We start from the raw sequence: 20136 nt of genomic DNA, 5'->3' as shown, positions 1-20136 counted from the left end.
ATGAGCCAGGTGTGGTGGCACACACCTGTGGTTCCAACTACTCAGGAGGCTGAGGTGGGAGGATTGCTTGAGCCTAGGAGGCAGAGGTTGCAGTGAGCCGAGATCATACCACTGTACTTAAGTATGGGCAACAAGAAAGACCCTGTCTCAACAGAGCAAGGATAGGGAAGAAGCAACTCAAAATGGAATAAATTTATGTGTATATACGTATAATGTATACACACACACGTGCATGTGTGCAAATGTACATATACACACTTATACTTTCTAGCTCTGTTTGCTGAGAAGGCATAGAAATAACACCCCAATAGCAATCAGCATATCCAGCATCCAGATTTTGTTTTCTAAATACCATTCTCAACTAAAAGGAGCTCCTTAGAGAAATGCGTATTCCAAGGCTAGGTCAGGGAAAGTAAAAATCCACCTAAGAAACATTGTGCCAGAGAGAACAGAATTGTTCAAAGAATGATGGAACATGTCAAACAGACAAGTGTAAAGGAGGTCCTACTGTTCCATGCCCATACGGGGACAATGCGAGCAACAGAATAAATGACAGTAAGAGATTATAATCCATGAAATAAAATAAACCATGAATCTATACTGTTATAAAGAAATAAGGACAAGGGAAAGCTCTAATTTTTATTCCTTGAGACATATCTTGCTCTGTCCTTCAGACTGGAGTACAGTGTCATGACCATAGCTCACTGCAGCCTCAACCTCCGGGACTCAAGCAATCCTCCCACCTCAGCCTTCGAAGTAGCTGGGACTACAGATGCACCCCACCATGTTTGGCTGATTTTTTATTATTTGGTAGAAAGAAAGAGGGTATTACTATGTTGTCCAGGCTGATCTCAAACTCCTAGACTCAGGCAACCTTCCCACTTCAGTGGTGAAGTTATGGGTGTCAGCCACCACACCTGGCCAAAAGCTCTTCCTTGCAGAATTCCAGTTAATGAATATATACTTAATGAGAAATCGGAAGATCACCACTGGCAATAATTACAGTAATAATTATTTCAGGTACCAGCTGAAACCATTGAGTAACAAGATACAGTGAGAAACAAGGTTTTCTATTGTATCAAAGTACCTCCCACAAGATACTTATTCCACAGGGAAATCTAGTAACTTTACCAACAAGAAACCTTAACATAGTGATCAAAGTTATTATCACTAGAATGTGCTTCCTGCTATGAGGCACTGAAAAGAACACAATAGCACGATTGTTGTATCCCAGGCAAAAACACAGAACTTCAATCAAATCATGAATAAACAGCAGACAAATCCAAGTTGAGGAATACTGCACACAGTAACTGGCCAGTATTCCTCAAATGTCAAGATCATAAAAGACAAAAAATGGCTGAAGAATTGGTCCAAATAAAAGAGGAATAAAGTATGACCACTAAATGTAATCTATGATCTTGAATAAGATCTAAAACAATTTTTTTCTTTTACTAAAAAAAAAAAAAAAAAAATTAGAAGTGCAACTGGCAACATTTGAATGTTATTTGTACTAGATATTAGTATTGTGCCACTGCTAGTTTCTTTATTTTAATAAATTCATTGTGGTTATAAATAAGGTAGTTTTTGTTTTTAGGAAATGTGCACTGATATTGAGAATCATGTCTCCAACTTATAAAATTTCAGAAAAATAGAGAATAGATAATATAGCAAGTATAAAGTGTGGTAAAATACTAATAAGCCAGGGCGTGGTAGATCACACCTTTAATCCCAGCACTTTGGGAGGCCAATGTGGGCAGATCACTTGAGGTCAGGAGTTTGAGACCAGCCTGGCCAACACAGGGAATCCCTGTCTCTACTAAAACTACAAATATTAACAGGGCGTGGTGCGGAGTGCCTGTAGTCCCAGCTACTTGGGAGGCTGAGGCAGGAGAATTGCTTGAACCCGAGAGGCAGAGGTTACAGTGAGCCAAGATCATGCCACTGCAGTCCTGGGGGACAGAGTGAGACTCCATCTCAAAATAAAAAAAAATTAACTAACAAGGAATCTGGACAAAGGATAAAGGGTATGCAAGAATTATGTGTATAATTTAACTTCTCTATAATAAAGTCTGAAGTTATTTCAAATTAAAAAAGTAAACAATATAGTCAATCCAAGTTTAGGCAGAAAAAGCAATAACTAACCAATCCATTTCAAAATAATTGACAGAACTTCCTATAAGAATCTATAGTAATAAATATGAAGTAGTTTTGTGAAACTGCTCTTGGTTTTTTCAAATCATCAGATTTCTACATGACTTCTATATTACATAAAACATCGGATTACCTCATAAATTCAACTTCTAATATTTCCTAAATAATAAAGCTCAACCTTAAGTCATACATGCTCAAACATACCACATTTTCCTCTTGGAATTCTCAATAGATACAGTTATCCAACTGATTAACTCATTAACAAGCAGTTATTGAATGAAAGACATTGTCTAGATGATTAAACTGATAACATCTACATCTGGTTCATTCTGTTTCTTAGTTCAGTGCCAATAACAAGCCACCGTACAAGCTTTACCCAATGGGCTTTGCAAAATAAAGTATCTATCTGGTACAATGACCAGATTCAGGTAGAACATACAATAATGATAATGAAAACAATCCTTAAGTAAAAATTTCAAGAATCTTGCCAGAAATGCATTCTTGGTTACCAAGGCATTTTTATTTGGGCAAATACAAGAGCAAAGTATTTATATTTAAAAAAAAATAAGTTCAATTATATAATTATTCATTTCAAGCCCAACAGTATCCATTAGAATGAACATGTCAGGATTGTTTTGGGGATTTAATTCTAAATAACTCTGTCAGAGCCTGATGGGACAATAAAAAGAGATTAATGATAATTATTTTTCATCCTTCTCAAAAAGAGACTATGTATTAATATTATACCTCACCCCTAATATGTTCTCCTCCGAAAACATATAAATAGTCTTCAAGCTTCTTCCTATACATTTCCATACTCTAAGAGTCAATGTAACCTTCATACCTTTCAAAAATTTTCGATGGTTCCCAAAGTCTATGAACAGCATTTGGCCTCTCACCTTTCATTCCCAGCCCAGTGACTCATCTCAGGAAGCAACCATACCAAAAAGTCCAGGGTGTGGTATCTTTTACCAGCCCTACATGAAGCCATTCTACATATTCTACCACCCAACAAATGGAGTTCCAAGTTCTTAGGCTGACACTCAAAAGACCAACCATCTGGTTCACCCAGGACTGAGGGTCACCCAGGATGTGAGATCTTCACTAATGAAACCCAGAGTCTTAGGCAAATCAGGACATTTGGTCACTGTAACTCTGACCTAGCAACTGACCTTGATCCCCCCAAACTGCTTCTGACATTCCCTTTCTCTGACTTACCCCATTCACCTTACATATACAAGTGAAGATTGTTCAAGAATGTGTCCAAATGCTACCTTCTCTGTCAAATGCTTCATTTTCTCCAATCCTGGAAGTAATTCCTCTTCACTGTAAATCCCAAAGGAACTTAGTCATTCTCTCCCTTTTTTGCTTGCTCTGTATCGCACAGGAGGATGCAGGCACTTACTCCCAACTCCTGATCTTTCCTTAATGGGGAATGGACATCTGTTCACATATTATTCACATTTTCCTCCCTCTCACTAATGTTTCCAAAGGAGCAGAGAGTTCTCTGTGTGGGAAATTTGGAACAAGGAACTGTGCATGGTAGACGAGCAGCTCTCTCCATCCTTTCTTCTTTGCAATCTGCTTGCCATTTCTGAAGTGTTACAGAAGCTGGCCTCAATGTGGAGTCCTGTGGTCATCTATACTGTCTGTGTCTAGCCGGACCAGCCTGTCTCATTTGTTGTGGCACATTGTCTCTTACTAACTTTACAGGTAAGACAAGTGTTCACTGGTCATCTGGAAATCATGATGCCTTGTCAACCTTCCTAACTTGGGCAAGTAAGAGGAATGCTGTTCATGGACTACCTTTCCCTGTAAACTATAGGAAGCTATAAACTTGGCCTGTATCACTCTCATAGCACATTGTACAATGCCTTGCAGGTAGCACACACTTATAACTGAGTAAACAAATATAAATATCTTACTGATTTTTTTAATCGTGACATGGTGAAGTCAGTTCAAATTCTAGTGCTGGTACTTACTAGAGCAGGACAAACTTGGGTAACTCTTAACATGAGTTATGGGTTTTTTTTTTTGTTTGTTTTTTTGCCTAAAAAGGAAATTCTCTGCCACAGGGATTAGCAAACTACAATCAACCAGCTAAATCTGGCCCACCACATGTTTTTAAGTAAAATGTTTTTATCTGAATACAGCCATACTTATTCCTTTACATATTGTTTGTGTCTGCTTTTGCACTACAATAACAGAATTGAGGAGTTTATCTAGCACAGAGATCATATGATCTTGAAAGCCTAAAATATTTCCTCTCTGGCCGTTTACAAAGTTATCCAACCCCCTTTTAAGGATTGTGGCAAGGATAATGGATAGAGGCTGTTTATTGCTAGCACCTACCACATAAGTAGCTGTTATCGATTTAAATATCATGGCAAAATGCAAATAATATTTTTGAAAGTAAATTCCTGTGAGCATACAAAAATCAACAGCTAAGACATGTGTTACTCATATATTCCACACCTAGTAGAGTTGAGAGGAAAAAAACCTACAAAAATCAATTTAATTTGCTAGAAGTTTGGAGGCTCAGGAAGCATCACGTACCACAAAGCTCTTTCACTGCAAAGAAGCCGCAAGACAGCATTTATCACAGCATTCCCAAGAAGAACAATGATGACTCAAAGGAAATAAAAGATGCACCAAACATTTTTTCCACTAACAAAAGTCCTGAAATAGAATTTGAGCAACAAGAATATTTACATATTTAATATCCTTTAGTGGACGAGAAACAGAGGGTACCGACAGGAGCTATTACAGCTTGAAATGAGTTGTGAAAACTGTTAAGTCTGACTGAGACATTGCAATAATTCATCCTTCAATTAACTTTGACTCTTTTAACGTTGTATTAAGTGCCCGCAGTCAAAGATAAAGATAGTCCCTGTCCTTGTAAAGTTCAGAATCTAGTGAGGAACATAAGCATGCATTTAAAAATGGTTATCTAAATTCTAACAGCAAGAGTTCAAACGTTTTTTTAATAGCAGAAATGACCTTCTCCCTTTGTCTCGGCTCCATGTTAATTTTGTTTGGAAAAAAAAAAGCTAGGTATACGATGTTAGCCAGGCCCTCTGGATTAGATTTCAGTTCCAATCTAGGAGGGTGAGAAATTGCAGCTGGATGAGCTGGTTGAGGACACACGCTGCTGGAAAAACCCAAGCAGTATTCATTCATGTGACCAAACTACAGTTTCAAGTTTGGGAGGTTGCCAATATCTCTGACTCAATCTGGAAGCCAGGATGGCCCTGGCATTAGCAACTTGGGACATTTCAGAAGTTAGACTCTGGTGTTGTCTGTCTGGTATCTGTAATATATAAGCGGTGGCCATGATGGAGCTCCCCCAAATGACTTCATGGGCCACATTGACTAGTTGGTACCCAAGCAAGGGAGGAAGCCACGATGGCTGCCATGTGGTGACTGCACGTGATGCCCAGAAATTACTAGGGAAATTGACTAGAAGTAGAACCTACACAGTTCTTTAATCATTCATCTGCTGGCTTAAGTATGCCTTACTCACTTAGGATTCCTATGAAAATAAAACCAATATGATATGGTAAGTGCTATGATAAAGGTGTTTCCAAGCATCATTGAGAAATCAGCAGATCCAGGGGTGGAGGGAAGGACTCTTAATCCAGCCAGTTGAAGAAAATCAGAACTCTTGAAAGCCCAATTAAAACTCATAAGAATATCCATTCTTTTTTATGAAATTGTTTCCTTTCCTACATTTCTGTTAACCACTGAGTTTGCTTCCTTCAGAAGGTATAGTATTACAATAGGATACATTTTTCAAGCATATTTCACATTCATTGAAATCACTGAAGGCTATCCAAGGTCCCTGAAAAAAATGGCAAATATTTTGCCACTGATGATTATATCACTGGAGTCATATGTTTTAAGGATCAAGATGACCGTTTTATACAACCAGGGAGAGAAAGTGTCTCCCATTGATCGATTTTGTTCAGGCTCAATCAATTCCATTGTTAAATTATTCTTGTGTCTCACAAGATATGCATCTAAGTTACACTTCTAAACTGGAACAAGTAGAACTTGAACTAGTTTATTTATAAGTCATGGTGTTAGAGGCTTGAACCTACTACGAGATTAATCTTCCTTCAAATAGTGGCTATAAAAAGGGTACTTAAAAGATCCCAAAGATCTTGCGTCACTAATGGATCACCATTACACGGTGCAGAAAACGTGACTCAGGAAGTCGTAAGAGTAAACAGATGGAGTCCATTATAAGTTTTCCTTTCTTGTGGTGTAACTAAATGGCCTTATTATGCTACCAACCTTTTAAAAAATTGTAATGTTTATTACTAATCATTAAAAATACTATACATCCCATGCACTTTGAAAAACTCACAAAGTAGACTGTCAATTCATCTTCTTAAAGACTAAAGCTTTACATTTGCAAAAACTCCTTCAAGATAAGATAAATGTATGTATTAAGTATCATCTGGGTGAGATTACATAAAAAACAAAACGGTAAAAGACCACAACTTCATACACTGAAAATTTAATATCAACCACTAATGAAAAAATTAAAAACAATATTTCCTGATACAGGGAATGTTAAAGTTTGACGTTTTGGTTAGTTAACTTTGTTTCCATTTTTTTGTTTCTCTAAGTGAAGGGGAAAAAAAGTGACCTTGAACAGGAGATGCATCCGTTTGCAGAGGTTATTTGCAATCTTTTGGATATAGTGACTAGCTTTCTCTATTTCTAGCACAAGTGGAAAATAAGAGGAATAGAATAGGATGGATGCTCTACACCTCACCTGTAACACAATTGTCCCACCAGCTACAATGGTGGCTTAGATTGGTAGATAACAGTAGCAGGTAGAGGGGAAGGAAGGTTGTCAGCCAATACATCATCACACAGCTTGTACAGGTTGTAGCCATAGCTACAGCTATGGCTGGACCACAGGAATATAGACCAAATACAAGTCTGACCCTATCCTGCCTCTTAAATCCAACAACTTCAGTATAACATCTTGCACACTTGGCCTACTGTAAAGATTTTTTTAAAAAGAAAAATAATAGGATAGGAAAACAAGAATAGAAAAGGAAAGCAAAGAGGAAAGGAAGTTTCATGAAAAACATCTATTGAGTCTGCCACATTTAGAAATCACTATATGTAATTATGAACATTTAATAACACACATAGTTCCCAGATTGTCTATCTGAGGATCCATTCATTCATCTTTGTTCTCATTAAATGAGGAACTCCTTGAGAGCAAACACTCTTACATTTTTTATCTCTGTCACCTTAATATGGTTTCTGGAACATTAATGTAGTCATATAAATGAATAAATGGCTTTACTTATTTTCCAAATTAATAATTCCTGTTTTAACTGTGTCCTAGCCACATACCCTAGATACATATTGAATATTTCCCCTTGTCTTTTATTTCAAAATTAAGATATTAGAATAAATAAAAATTGACCTCATTCTAACAATCTGCTGTCTCTTTTCAGAAGCATAATAAGCAGGGTTTTTTTTTTTTCTGCTTTTTCCTCTTTTTAAGAGGCAGGCCTCACTCTGTCACCCAGGCTGAAGTACAGTCATGTCATCATAGTTCACTGCAGCCTCAAACTCCTGGGCTCAAGCAATCCTCCTGCCTCAGCCTCCTGAGTAGCTAGAACTACAGGTGTGTACCATCATGTCTCACTAATTCTTAAAATCTTTTTGTAGATACAGGGTCTCGCTATGTTACCCAAGGCAGTCTAAAACTCCTGACCTCAAGTAATTCACCCACCTCAGCCTCCTGAAATATTGAGATTACAGTTGTGAACCACTACACCCAACCCAGCATTTCTTTTTGTGTAAGAAAAGATTTCTTTCTTTTTTCATCTCCAAGGTCCAGTATATTATCAATTTGAGCTGACATTTCTAAACCTTTCCAGCATCTCATCTTGGTACCCAATGCTATGATGCCAGTCTAACTGCTAATTAACTTGTGCCTGGATCACTGTAAGACTATCTAGGTGGCCTCTGAGATTCTATCTTCCTCCCTCTAAGCCATTAATCTTCCCCATGCCCTGTGTTCATCACTCCTTGGAAGATAGGCATGCCTCAGAGGCAGGTGCCATGTCTTTTTCAAGTCCTGTCTCATATTTGCAATAAAAATATTCAATTAGCCCAAAGACTGAGGTACCACATGGCATCAATTTATTTTCAAAAGTAGACCACTTTGGAGTCACTGAATTATCTTTTTTAAGCATAGCTTTACAAATCTTTATGATGACAAAAGAACTGAGAGGTTATTTTTTATTAAGAGGCAGCTCTTGCTATGGAGTTTTTATAATTTACTTGTATACTGTGCTTTCCAGACTCTTTTCAATGTCTTGGAAGAGAGGCTGGACATGCTTGGTGCTGGTGGCAATGTGTGGAAAGAAAGGCATGGGGAGCAGAAAAATGCAATACCAAGTTGTACATTCTTTATGCAATTCCGTTATATCTGAAAGCTAGAAACTACAACCCACTGGCAACTCCCTTCGCTGAGTCACTGTATTCTTTGTGTGCATTTTTCTAAGAGCAATCAAAACAGTAATTGCAGGACTAACTTTAGAACATGAAATCATGGCATCTGCACTGACATGGAATGCAATGTGAAAAGTAATCTCTTATTAAACCAGAAACTGTGGTTTACATTGTTTAAAAAGTGCATCGGATCGCTCATTCTCAGGGGATAGATCATAGTGCTCCTTAAGGACAGAAAATTGAAAGAAAGTATTAGTTCCTTCCACAAAATACTTAAGAAATCCCATGAGCTTCTGGGATTTTTTTCCCTTCCTTACTTGTTTTAGTTACATAAGGAATAAAGTGTTCTTTAAATATGTCTTTAAAATGTCCTTTTCCCCACCTAGGATTATGATTCAAATAAACTATTTTACATCACACATATACACACACACACCTTTGAAGTAGTCTGAGAAATTTGGTTGTGGTGGGTATTCAGTGACACTGAGGAATTACTGTTAATTTTGATATTAAGTGTTATGACGGCATTATGACTGTAAAAGAATATTTTATACATAAAGAAGGAAGTATGTTAGGATAAAGTGCATGATACCAGAGATATGCTTTAAAATGCTTTACCAGAGACAAAAGGAAGAGGGCAGACGAAGCACAGAAAGAAAAACATTTTAAAATGTTCAATCTGAGTGATGGGTGTAGGAGGAATCTCCTATTTGTGGTTTTACTGAAATATTTCATAATAAAATTCTCGATTCCTCTTTTGTTCCTTCTATTTAAGACTCAGAATAACAATTTCAGAGGTCCCACCAAGAAGGTGTGGGTCCACAGCAGCATCACAATAGGAGATTTTCCTGTGCCCTGGTTGTGTTCAGAGCTATGTGATAATCAAATTGTGAAATGGCCAGTCTGTAAAGTACACTAAATGTCAAGAAAAGATGGGTGTGCATGCACAGTACACTTGATCTTGTGACAACCTATGACCAATTGCACTGCTACACAGAAGCTAAGCTTTATTATCTTCATGTTTTGAGTAATATTACCAACTGTTTTTCCTATCGTTTTGCTTTCCATTCCATTGTAACACATAAATGTTTTACATTAACTAATAAAATTGACTGAAAGTTCTCTCCAGGGAAATATATCTTCCAAGTATTGACCTTTGCTTCTTAGTAGGAAGAGGAAAAAAAAGAGCTGAGGAACAAAGAGATTGAGTTCTTTTCTGAGAAAACAACATAATGGAGACCAAAGACCAGATGATTACCTGAGTATCTAGAGGTAGCAACAGAGCTTCAGAATCCTTTTCTGAATTGTACTATTATCTTCAAATTACTATCTCTGATAGCTTCTTCTTAGTATAAGTAAGCCACCAGGTAAGAAAATGTCAAAGATTTGGTGAGACTTCCTACTGAGCATCAACTCTTTTTCTGGGTTTTCTGTGTTTAGTTTCACCTTTGGGTATGAATTATTAGTAAGAACACAGACACAGTTAGTAGTTTCCACATTGATAGCACAAGTTGATAGTCAATATTGATTCCTCATCGGTTCTTAAACTTTTGATTCCTATACATAGAATCTGAGCTTGCCCCAGGGTTTCAGTTTCCCTGGATTAGGAACTGAGCTCTCGAGTCACCAAATGCTCTTTGGGTTATTCCCACCATTTTCAGCTCTGCAACCATCAAGTCTATCTATATGCTGGCTAATAAAAACATTTTTCATAATTTTGGTAAATATGTTATAAAGGTAGAGACCCAGAGGCATCTTGCGAATCTAGGCTTACTGTCCACCAAGTACTAGACAGCAACTTTTCAATTTGTTCTAAAATCTAAAGTATTTTTTTGAAAACTTGGTAGCATTAGCAATGGGCATTTCCTTCATGCCAGGTAAACCAACACAGGTGATTGCTATCTTCAGTGATATTAGTAAAGCAAATAAAACCCAAAACCTAAAAAGTACCCCCACTTCAGGCTGATTCTCATTAGGAATGCAGCTGGTGACATTAAGTGAAACCAATGCTTACTTACCATTTCAAAAATCCTAGATCCCTTAAGAATTATGCTAAATCTATTCCACCTGTGTGCTATAAATGGACCGGCAAAGCCTAGATAACAGCACATCTGTTTACAGCATGGTTCACTGAAAATATTCTAACATCTATAGCAAAAGATCCTCCCTGCCCCCTCTGCAAAACTCTATCTTTCAAGTCTCTGCACCTATGACAACCATTCCTGTCAAGACCTCAACTGTCATTCAGGCTAGGAAGCCTGTGGCGCATCTTAGATACCTGTGTGATACCTGCGTCCATGGTGTTTTTCAATATTAGGCTGTAGCTATACACTTACCCATTTGTCCCACAAGTTTGAGCATTCCCAAAATAAAGATCACGTGTTACAAACATGTCTCATTTTCTTGCATTTCACTGTATTGTGTTTCACAGATATTGCAGGATTCTTGTTGGGGTGAAATGGGAGGAAGGTTGTTGTTGTTTTACATATTAAAGGTTTCTGGCAACCTTACGTCAAGTCTATTGGCACCATTCTTCCAACAACATGAGCTCACTTCTGTCACATTTTGGTAATGCTTGTAACATTTTAAATTTTTCCTTATTATGAATCTGTTATGGTGATCTGTGATCAGTGATCTTTGATGTTCCTATTGTGATTGTTTTGGGGCACCACAAACTGTACCCACATAAGATGGCAAACTTGTTCAATAAATGTTTCGTGTTCTGACTGCTCCACTAATTGTTGCCATCTCTCTCCCTCTCTCCTCAGGCCTCCCTATAACCTGTGGTACAACGACATTGAAGTTTAGCTAATTAATAACCCTACAGTGGCCTCTAAGTAGTCAAGAGGAGGAGTCCTAGGTCTCTCACTTTAAATAAAAACTAGAAGTACTTAAGCTTAGTGAGGAGGGTGTGTGGAAAGCCAAGATAGGTCAAAAGCTAGGCCTCTTGTGCCAAATAGCCAATTTGTGAATGCAAAGGAAAAGTTCTTGAAGGGTATTAAAAGTACTATTCTGCTGAAAACACAAATAACTGAAACAACCTTATTGTTGATGTGGAGAAAGTTTTAGAAGTCTGGATAGTAAAGCATCCAGAACATTCCTTTAAGCCAAAGCCTAATCCAGAGCAAGACCCTAACTCTCTTTAATTCTATAAAGACAGAGAGGTGAGGAAGCTGCAGAAGATGAATTTGAAGCTAGCAAATTCATGAGGTTTAAGAAGCCATCTCCATGACATAACAGTGCAAAGTAAAACAGCAAGTGTTCATGTAGAAGCTACAGCAAGTTGTCTAGCAGGCTTAACGAAGAAATGATGAAGGTAGCTAAACTAAAAAACAGATTTTTAATGGAGATAAAATAGCCTTCTATTGGAAGAAGATGCCACCCAGGACTTCCATAGCTAGATAGAAGTGAACGTCTAACTTCAAAGAACAGGCTGACTCTCTTGTTAGGGGCTAATGCAGCTGGTGATTTGAAGTTGAAGCCAATGCTCATTTACCACTTTGAAAATCTTATGGCCCTTAAAAGTTATGCTAACTCTACTCTGCTTGTGCTCCATAAATGGAAAAACAAAGCCTCCATGACAGCCCATCTGTTTACAGCATGGTTTACTGAAGGTTTTAAGCCCACTATTGAGACCTACTACTCACTTACAATGCTCCTGGGTCAACCAAAAGTTCTAATGGAGATGTACAAGGAGATTCATATTTTCATGCCTGCTAACACAACATCCATTCTGTAGCCAATGGATCAAGGAGTAATTTAAACTTAAAGTCTTATAATTTAAGAAATATTTCATAAGGCTATAACTGCCATAGATAGGGATTCCTCTGATGGATCTGGGCAAAGTAAATTGAAAACTTCCAGGAAAGGTTTTACCATTCTAGATACCATTAAGAACATTTGTGATTCATGGCAGAAGGCCAAAATATCAACATTGTCAGGAGTTAAGAAGTAGAATCCATTCCTCATGTATAACGTCAGGGATTGAAAACTTCAATGGAGGCAGTAACTGCAGACATTGTAGAAATGGCAAGAGAACTGGGTTAAGAAGTAAAGCCTGAAGATGTGACTGAATTGCTACAGTTTCATAAAACTTGAATGAATAAGGAGATGCTTCTTAGGGATAACTAAAGAAAGTGGTTTTTTGAGACTGAATCTACTCCTGGTGAGAAGGCTATAAACATCAGGGAAACAACAGATTATTTAGAATGTTATGTAAACTTAGTTGATTAGTTAAAGCAGTGGCCAGGTTTGACAGGATTGACTCCAATTCGAAAACAAGTGCTACTATGGATAAAGCATTATCAAACAGCATCACAATGCTACAAAGAAACCTTTCGTGAAAGAAGAGTACAAAAATGTGCCAAACTTCATTGTTACCTTCTTTTAAAAAATTGCCACTACCACCCCAACCTTCAGCAACCACCACCCTGATCTGTCCCTGGCTATCAAAGCAAGACCTCCTAGTAGCAAACAGATGATAAGTCAGTGAAGGCTCAGACGACTGTTAGTGGGTTCTTTTTAGCAATAAAGTACTTTTTAATTAAAGAATGTACATTGTTTATTTAGACATAACACTATTGCCCACTTAACAGATTACAGCATAGTGTAAACATATGCACTAAGAAACCAAAAATTTGTGTGACTCACTTTATAGTTGTGGTCTGAAACACAACCCATATTATCTCTGAATGATGCCTGTATTTACATTATCAGCACCTAGGAAGTTATTTGATACATGTTTTGCTAAGTGCCTAGTAGACATCACAAATTAGTATCCACATTTTGAACAGTTTAAATAATTAAGTCAATAGATCAGTCTTCTAGCATATATGACAACAAAACAAACACAGGCTAGATGCAATCATTTTTCCTGACATTTTCATTTATTCTCTTTTACTACGCTCTGTATTTTTCAAGTGATTCTCATCCTCATATTAAAATCACAACACTTTAATAATCTGGAAAGCTAATTCGAAATTACAAGTTCTAATACCTCCTCCTTTTACCCGCAGTGATTTCTCACTACTTAATAGCAATATGAATTACCAGTAATTGAGAATATACTACATGCCATATTGTTTAATATGCTTGTTTTATAGGTACTAACTCATTTAATATTCATAACCATCTTAGGAGATTCTATTATTTCAATTTTACAGAGGGTGAAAAATGAAGCACAGAGAGTTCCACATCCTACCCAATGTCACCCAGGAATCAAACCCAGCCAATCTGGCTTTAGTGCTTAGAATAAAAGAATGCTTAAAGTGTATTTTCATAAATATATATGTGAATAAAAAAGGGAAAACAATGTTTGAAAGGTGGTTTATCTTAAGGTACTTTTCAAAATGGAAAAAAGAGCCTCAGAAAGATGAGGCCTGAGCTCATCCATCCAGCCTCTGGGCTGGCCTCGACTCTGTTTCCTCCCATTAATCTTAGGAGCATCCTAGTGAAAACTGAGCTATGAAGTACATGTGTCCATTGTTGTAGACCAGATGCGTGTATCCCCCAGAGTTCACATTCTTAAGACCTAACCCCCAATGTGATGGTATCTGGATGTAGACCTTTGGTAGGTAATTAGGTCATGAAGGTAGATCTCTCATGAATGGGATTAGTGCCCTTAGAAGAGGCCAGAGAGTTAAGTTAGCAGTTTTTCTGCCATGTGAAGATACAACAAGAAGTTGGCAGTCTACAAACCAAAATCTCTCTCACCAGAGCCTGACCATGCTGGGACCCCAGTTTTGGACTCCTGTGCCTCCAGAACTATAAGAAATAAGTTTCTGCTGCTGGCAAGCCACCTAGTCTATGGTTCTTTTTCACAGTAGCCTGTCCTTTCTCACTATCAAGTAATAATTAGTATAATCAAGGGGTTAATCAAGAAAAATAATACTAAACACCCATTTCTAGAAGGCCCTGAGAAATAGGAAAATAGATAAGGCTGAAGTCCTTGAAAAGCACCCAACGAGAAGGTTGTATAAACAGGCATTAAAATAGCTACATTGACAGTGTGTTGTAAATTTTGAAAATCCCTATTTTAATCCATGAACTTCTCTACTGAAGGCATCTGGACTGGGTCTTACAGGCTAGACTTCCAAAAGCAAAAGGGAGGTGAGGAGAAGGAAAGACATTTTATACAAGAAATAACCCATGTACGCAAAAGGTACGGGGGAAGAAAACCCAAGGCAGGCTTCGGAACAGTAAGTGCTGCAGTTCAGCCAATGCCCAAAGTAAATCAATTCCCAGTGGTCTCAGAAAAAAGTTGGGTCCAGACTAGGCAGAACATAAAATATGACCCTGAGAATGAGAATTATCTTCCATGCACTGAAAAGATCCAAAACCTGAACAAAAGAACAGCATGACCAAAGAGTAACCAGATGACTAATGTGGTTTGAGGTGTGAAACCAACGGAGGAAGGGGGCAGATGAACACAGAGGAAAATTAGTTTTGAGCCTTTTGCAATAATCATGGCTAAAATACCGATCTGGGCCGGTGTGTTGATAAGGTGAAATTTGTTGAAGAAAACCTAGCAGGTGTTGGTAATAGACGGAGTGTGGAGGTCTAAAACAGAATATCTGAAGATGTTAAATTTCCAACCTGGAGAAAAAAAACTGAAGTCTCACTTAAATGAACAGCAAAGTCCAATGTCAAGCAAGACAGTAATTTGGAGACATGGGTTTTTACGTTTGGTTTAGTTTTGGCTGGGGCAGGGTGTACAGAAAAATCATTGTAGGACAAGTTGGCCAAGGACATTGAACTTTCCAGCATCAAATGAAAATGTGGGGCTAATTTACAGAGAGATTTGAAAGTTAACAATTTAGGAGGAGAACCCTGAAATGTGAACAAAAATCAGGTTTCTTCTCACAACATTTTGGAAAGAGTTAAAAAAAAAGTGGCAAAAAAGGAAGAGGCTTATGAGGATAATAACTTTTCCCCCACAAATAACTGAACAAAGAAAAGAATGGTAAGAGCAAATATGGTGCATTTTAAGGACTGTAGAGTCAAAGGATATTTTTATTTAATGTATGACATTAAGAATGTCTAAAATTCTTTGAAAACAAAAAGGCAGATGGTGCTGAGGAATGAGAGACGGAAGATACATATGGAAGAGATCATATTCGAGAACAAAGTATAGAAGAGAAGACAGAACTAACAGGACAAGCAAAATCAACAGGCCCCACCTTCATCTGATAGGAAGAAAAAATAAATTTAGGATTGATGAATAAAGCAGCTTTTAAGAAGACAGTGGGGTATATCAACAGGAAAATACAAGTGTGGTGGGAAAGAGAGAAAAGATCAGTGAGCTCTCAGTGAACACCTTTAATCTTAATAGTAAATTAATAAGGGTTGTTATCAGAGTGATAAGAGATACCACAGAATAAAGATTGAGACTGCCGAAAACCATTTGGAAGAGTCACTATTGGGGAAATGCAATTAAGAGTCCAAACCAATGATGGAAAAAGAGACTCCAATGAGTAAATCCCACCTGAAACCAAGAAGCACACGAAACCTCCCTAGGCAGCAAGGGGTTGGCAACAAAGGGGAAGGGAGTAGGGTAATAAAGATGGCAGCCTGGAACATGCCCATGGGTCCAGGTAGAATCCTGGGTCTACCAATATCTGGCAGTGTTAAAAAAAAATAGTAAAAGTACTAACTAAACAGAAAGAAATGTAAGGATCTGTAGTTAAAACAAGGCCGAAGAACAAGTGCATCTAAGTGATGGAAAGGAGCACTTGAGCAATGTAAATTGTATTAGGAGAAGCACATTTGAGAAGAGGGTGAAGGGTCTCAAGGTCACTTTGTCAGGTAATTGAGAAGAAAAGAGAATCAAGGGCAAGCTCTGCTGAGTCACACACGTGGTATCCAGTGGTGCTGAATTTAGAGAAGCCCTTTGGAGCTACAGGTGAGGAAGATAAAGCAGGATCATAAAGAAGACCCGAAGGTCTGTGGATTGGTGATAACCTGGGGGAAAACTGCATAAATGAACACAGCAGACTATAAAGGAGACTGTCCAATAATGACAGTGGGAAATAATGACTAAGAAGGGCCAGAGAGTCATGAGAAGCAACCCTTCCCTTAAAGGAAATCTGGAGACACGAGAGGAGCAGTATCCACAAGAGGAAGATTCCAGAAAAGAGTCATGTTTTCCAGCAACTCTAATCTCATTGCAGCTCAACACCTCTGCTCATTAACTGCCAAGTTAATTAGAATGGCAATAAGATGAACTAGCTAGCTGTAAAAAAAAAAAAAAAAAAAAAAAAAAAAATTGAAGCAACTTTGTGATTAACATAGCTGACACCTAAGGAACCCAAATGACAAACTAGGAAACTGGGAGAAGGAACCAATGAGTGCTTCAGGAGGATTCACTAGTGGTAAGTGCAGGATGGCTTTATGGCTGGGGCAACAATGACCCAACAATGAAGGAAGGATGAAAGTACAGATGAGCGAGCAGCATAAAACTGGGAACTGGGAATCAAAGGCTTTGTTTGCAGTCAGGCCCAGGTTTAGACCCTACTTCCCTCACATGATAGCTGTTAAGAGCTTCTCACCTCACCTCTTTGCTCCCTTAACCCCTTGCCTATGAGCTTCATAATCCATACCAACTATATACTGCTGTTGCAAGGAGCAAATGATATAAACGCTTGTAAAGCACAAGGCTGAAATATACTGAGTATACAAAAAGCAACAAAAATAAATCATTGCTATTACTACTGGAGAGGAAAAGGCATTAAATAGTCTCAGATAGAGACTGTGAAACTGCAAACAGCCTCAGGCAGCTTGTGAGTGAGGAAGATAAGAGCAATTATGGAACAGCAAGTGCCTTGATAAATGGGGCTTTTAAACCTTAAGGGTAAGTGTACTCAATTTGTAGTGGGAAGTTTGTTTTGATTAAAATACTTGCTCTGTTTACATAGAATGTTAATGTTTTGTCACTTTAAAATCCTGCATGTTTTTTGGTATAAGCCTGAGAGAGATAAAAGCAGAAGCAGCAACTCAGTGAGAAGCGCTGGTCCGCCCACATAGAGACCTCCATTGTGGTCTCTCTGGATCTGGCAAGGTAAAGGATTACATTTCATCTGCTTTGCTTCTCTAACAGTGCCAAAGAAGTCATACTTGGTTCATACTAAGGAACAAAAGAGAATTTTTTTTAATTGTATCTACTCTTTTGCTAAGTTGCTGTAGAATGGTTAATTTGGTTCTTTTATTTATTTATTTATTTATTTATTTATTTATTTATTTATTTATTTATTTTTACTTATATACGTTGGGGTGGGAAAAAAAAAGTAGGATCTTGGAAAAAAACCCAAAAGATAGTTTTAGCACCTCTCGTCCTGAAGCATGCCAACATTCATTCCATGTTCAATTTGAAAAAACATTAAAGAGATACCTATGGCAACTTGGCTGAACTTTACAACTGTGATAGCCAGGCAAGAAGCAAAGGAATGCGAAAGTTCTGCAGGATGGTTCTGGCTGCCCGGGAAGGGATGGGGAAAGGAAAGAAGTCTCTGAGGGGCAAGACAGTGAAATGAAAGAGCCGCTTGTAAAAAACCTTGTTTTAATGACCAGGAATTATGAAACTCAGCTTTAGAGACAAAAAATAATAACACCTCAGTTTTCTACTTAAAAAAAAAAAGTCAATACAACAGCAAAGTTTTTACTGACTTATAAATAATAATCACTTCTAGCACAACGCCTGACACCCAGTAGGAGCTTAATAGATTTTCTGTTCTATGAATCAAAGTTCCATGAAAAACTTATAGGTCCAACGGTTATGCCACTATCCTACGTAAAGTGGGTTTATAAACAGTCATAAAATATTAAATTCTGCAGTCTCGAAAAAAAGCTATGTGTATTTATTTAGAAAGTGATCAAGATGGGGAAAAAGTTTTGGGGAGAGGTTTTGTATTTTCTTTATAATATATTTTAAATTCAGGGTATACATATGCCGGTTTGTTATATGCATATATTATATGATGCTGGTGTTTGGGGTACAAATAACCCTGTCTCCCAGGTAGTGAGCATAGTACCCAATAGGTAGTTTTTCAACCGTTACCCTTCTCCCTTCTCTCCCCACTCTCATTGTCCTATCTTCATGTCCATGTGTATCCAGCATTCTCACTTTTAAATAAGAACAGGTGGAATTTAGTTTTCTGTCTCCACACTAACTTGCTTAGGATAATGGCCTCCAGCTGCATCCATATTGCTGCAAAGGACATAATTTTATTCCTTTTTATGGAAGTGTAGTATTCCATGGTGTATACATACCATATTTTCTTTATTCAGTTCACCAATGATAAACATCTAGGTTGATTCCATGTCTTTGCCATTGTGAACAGTGCTGCGATGTACATATGAATGCATGTGTCTTTTTGGTAGAGTTGTTTTTCTCTAGGTATATACCCAGCAATGATAGTGTTGGGTCAAGTGACAGTTCAGTTTTAAGCTATTTGAGAAATCTCCAAACTGCTTTCCAGTGGCTAAGCTAATTTACACTTCATCAGTGTGGAAGTGTTTTCTATTCGATCCTGATATAGCTGGTTAGCTATATGCAGAAGGATGAAACTGGACCCCCTACCTTTCCCCATATACAAAAGTTAACTCAAGATAGATTAAAGATTTAAGTGTAAGACCTCAAACTATAAGAATCCTAGAAGAACCTAGGAAATACTATTCTGGACATCAGCCATGGCAAAGAATTTATGACTAAGGCCTCAAAAGAAATTATAACAAAAAACAAAAATTGACCAGCGGGACCTAATTAAACTGAAGAGCCTCTGCAGAGAAAAAGAAACTATCAACAGAGTAAAGAGACAACTTACAGAATGGGAGAAAATACAGACTACACATCTGACAAAGGCCTAATATCTAGACTCTATGAGAAACTTAAACAATTTAACAAGCAAAAAACAAATCACTCCATTTAAAAAAATGGACAAAGGAAATGAACAGACATTTACCAAGAGAAGACATAAGTGGCCAGCATGAAAAAATGCTTACTATCACTAATCATTAGAGAAATAAAAATCAAAACCACAAAGTCAGAATAGCTATGACTACAAAGTCAAAACTCCTGTGTAAGTCAAGAAATAACATTAATATTTTTAGTATATCATTTTATCAGACTATTATTCCATATATTAGACACAGGTTCAAAATCCAAACATTTTGAGAACATTAATTCTTTCTCCCCTTTTTATACAACATGATACAATCAAGATTATAAAGAAGTATGTTTCATTCACTATCCACAAATACTGAAACTCACAAGCATTACAACTTTTTTTGTTGGGAGGGCAGAAATGTCTGAGCCTCGTGTAGCTGCAACACAAGGTTAACTAAGTTATGCTCACCTTTTCAAGACACTGAAAGATCCACCTTGTCTGTATATGTTACACTGATATGTACATCTTAAAGACTTTTTACATAAGTGTGTTGCAGGAGAAAACATGTGAACGATTTGCTAACTGCTTACTGCATTCAGCCAGCCACAGAGTCGAC

The 20136-nt window shown here is 37.5% G+C and overlaps 1 protein-coding gene across 9 annotated transcripts in view; it reads right to left on the bottom strand.

Annotated features, from left to right (window-relative positions):
- RSPO2 (R-spondin 2) overlaps positions 1-20136 on the bottom strand; it is a 178471-nt gene that overhangs the window by 122500 nt on the left and 35835 nt on the right. The window contains exon 1 of one of the 9 annotated variants that reach the window (XM_035276453.3): positions 3370-3549. The exons of the other annotated variants lie outside the window; for them this stretch is intronic. The gene's annotated coding sequence lies outside the window, so the exon portion shown is untranslated. Of the gene's footprint in view, positions 1-3369; positions 3550-20136 lie in introns of those variants that run through there. 9 annotated transcript variants of the gene reach the window in all.

The sequence above is a fragment of the Callithrix jacchus genome, chromosome 16 (assembly GCF_049354715.1).
Source record: "Callithrix jacchus isolate 240 chromosome 16, calJac240_pri, whole genome shotgun sequence".
Lineage (NCBI taxonomy): Eukaryota > Metazoa > Chordata > Mammalia > Primates > Cebidae > Callithrix > Callithrix jacchus.
Note: the sequence above shows the minus strand (reverse complement) of the source record. Positions and strands in the feature narration are given on the sequence as shown.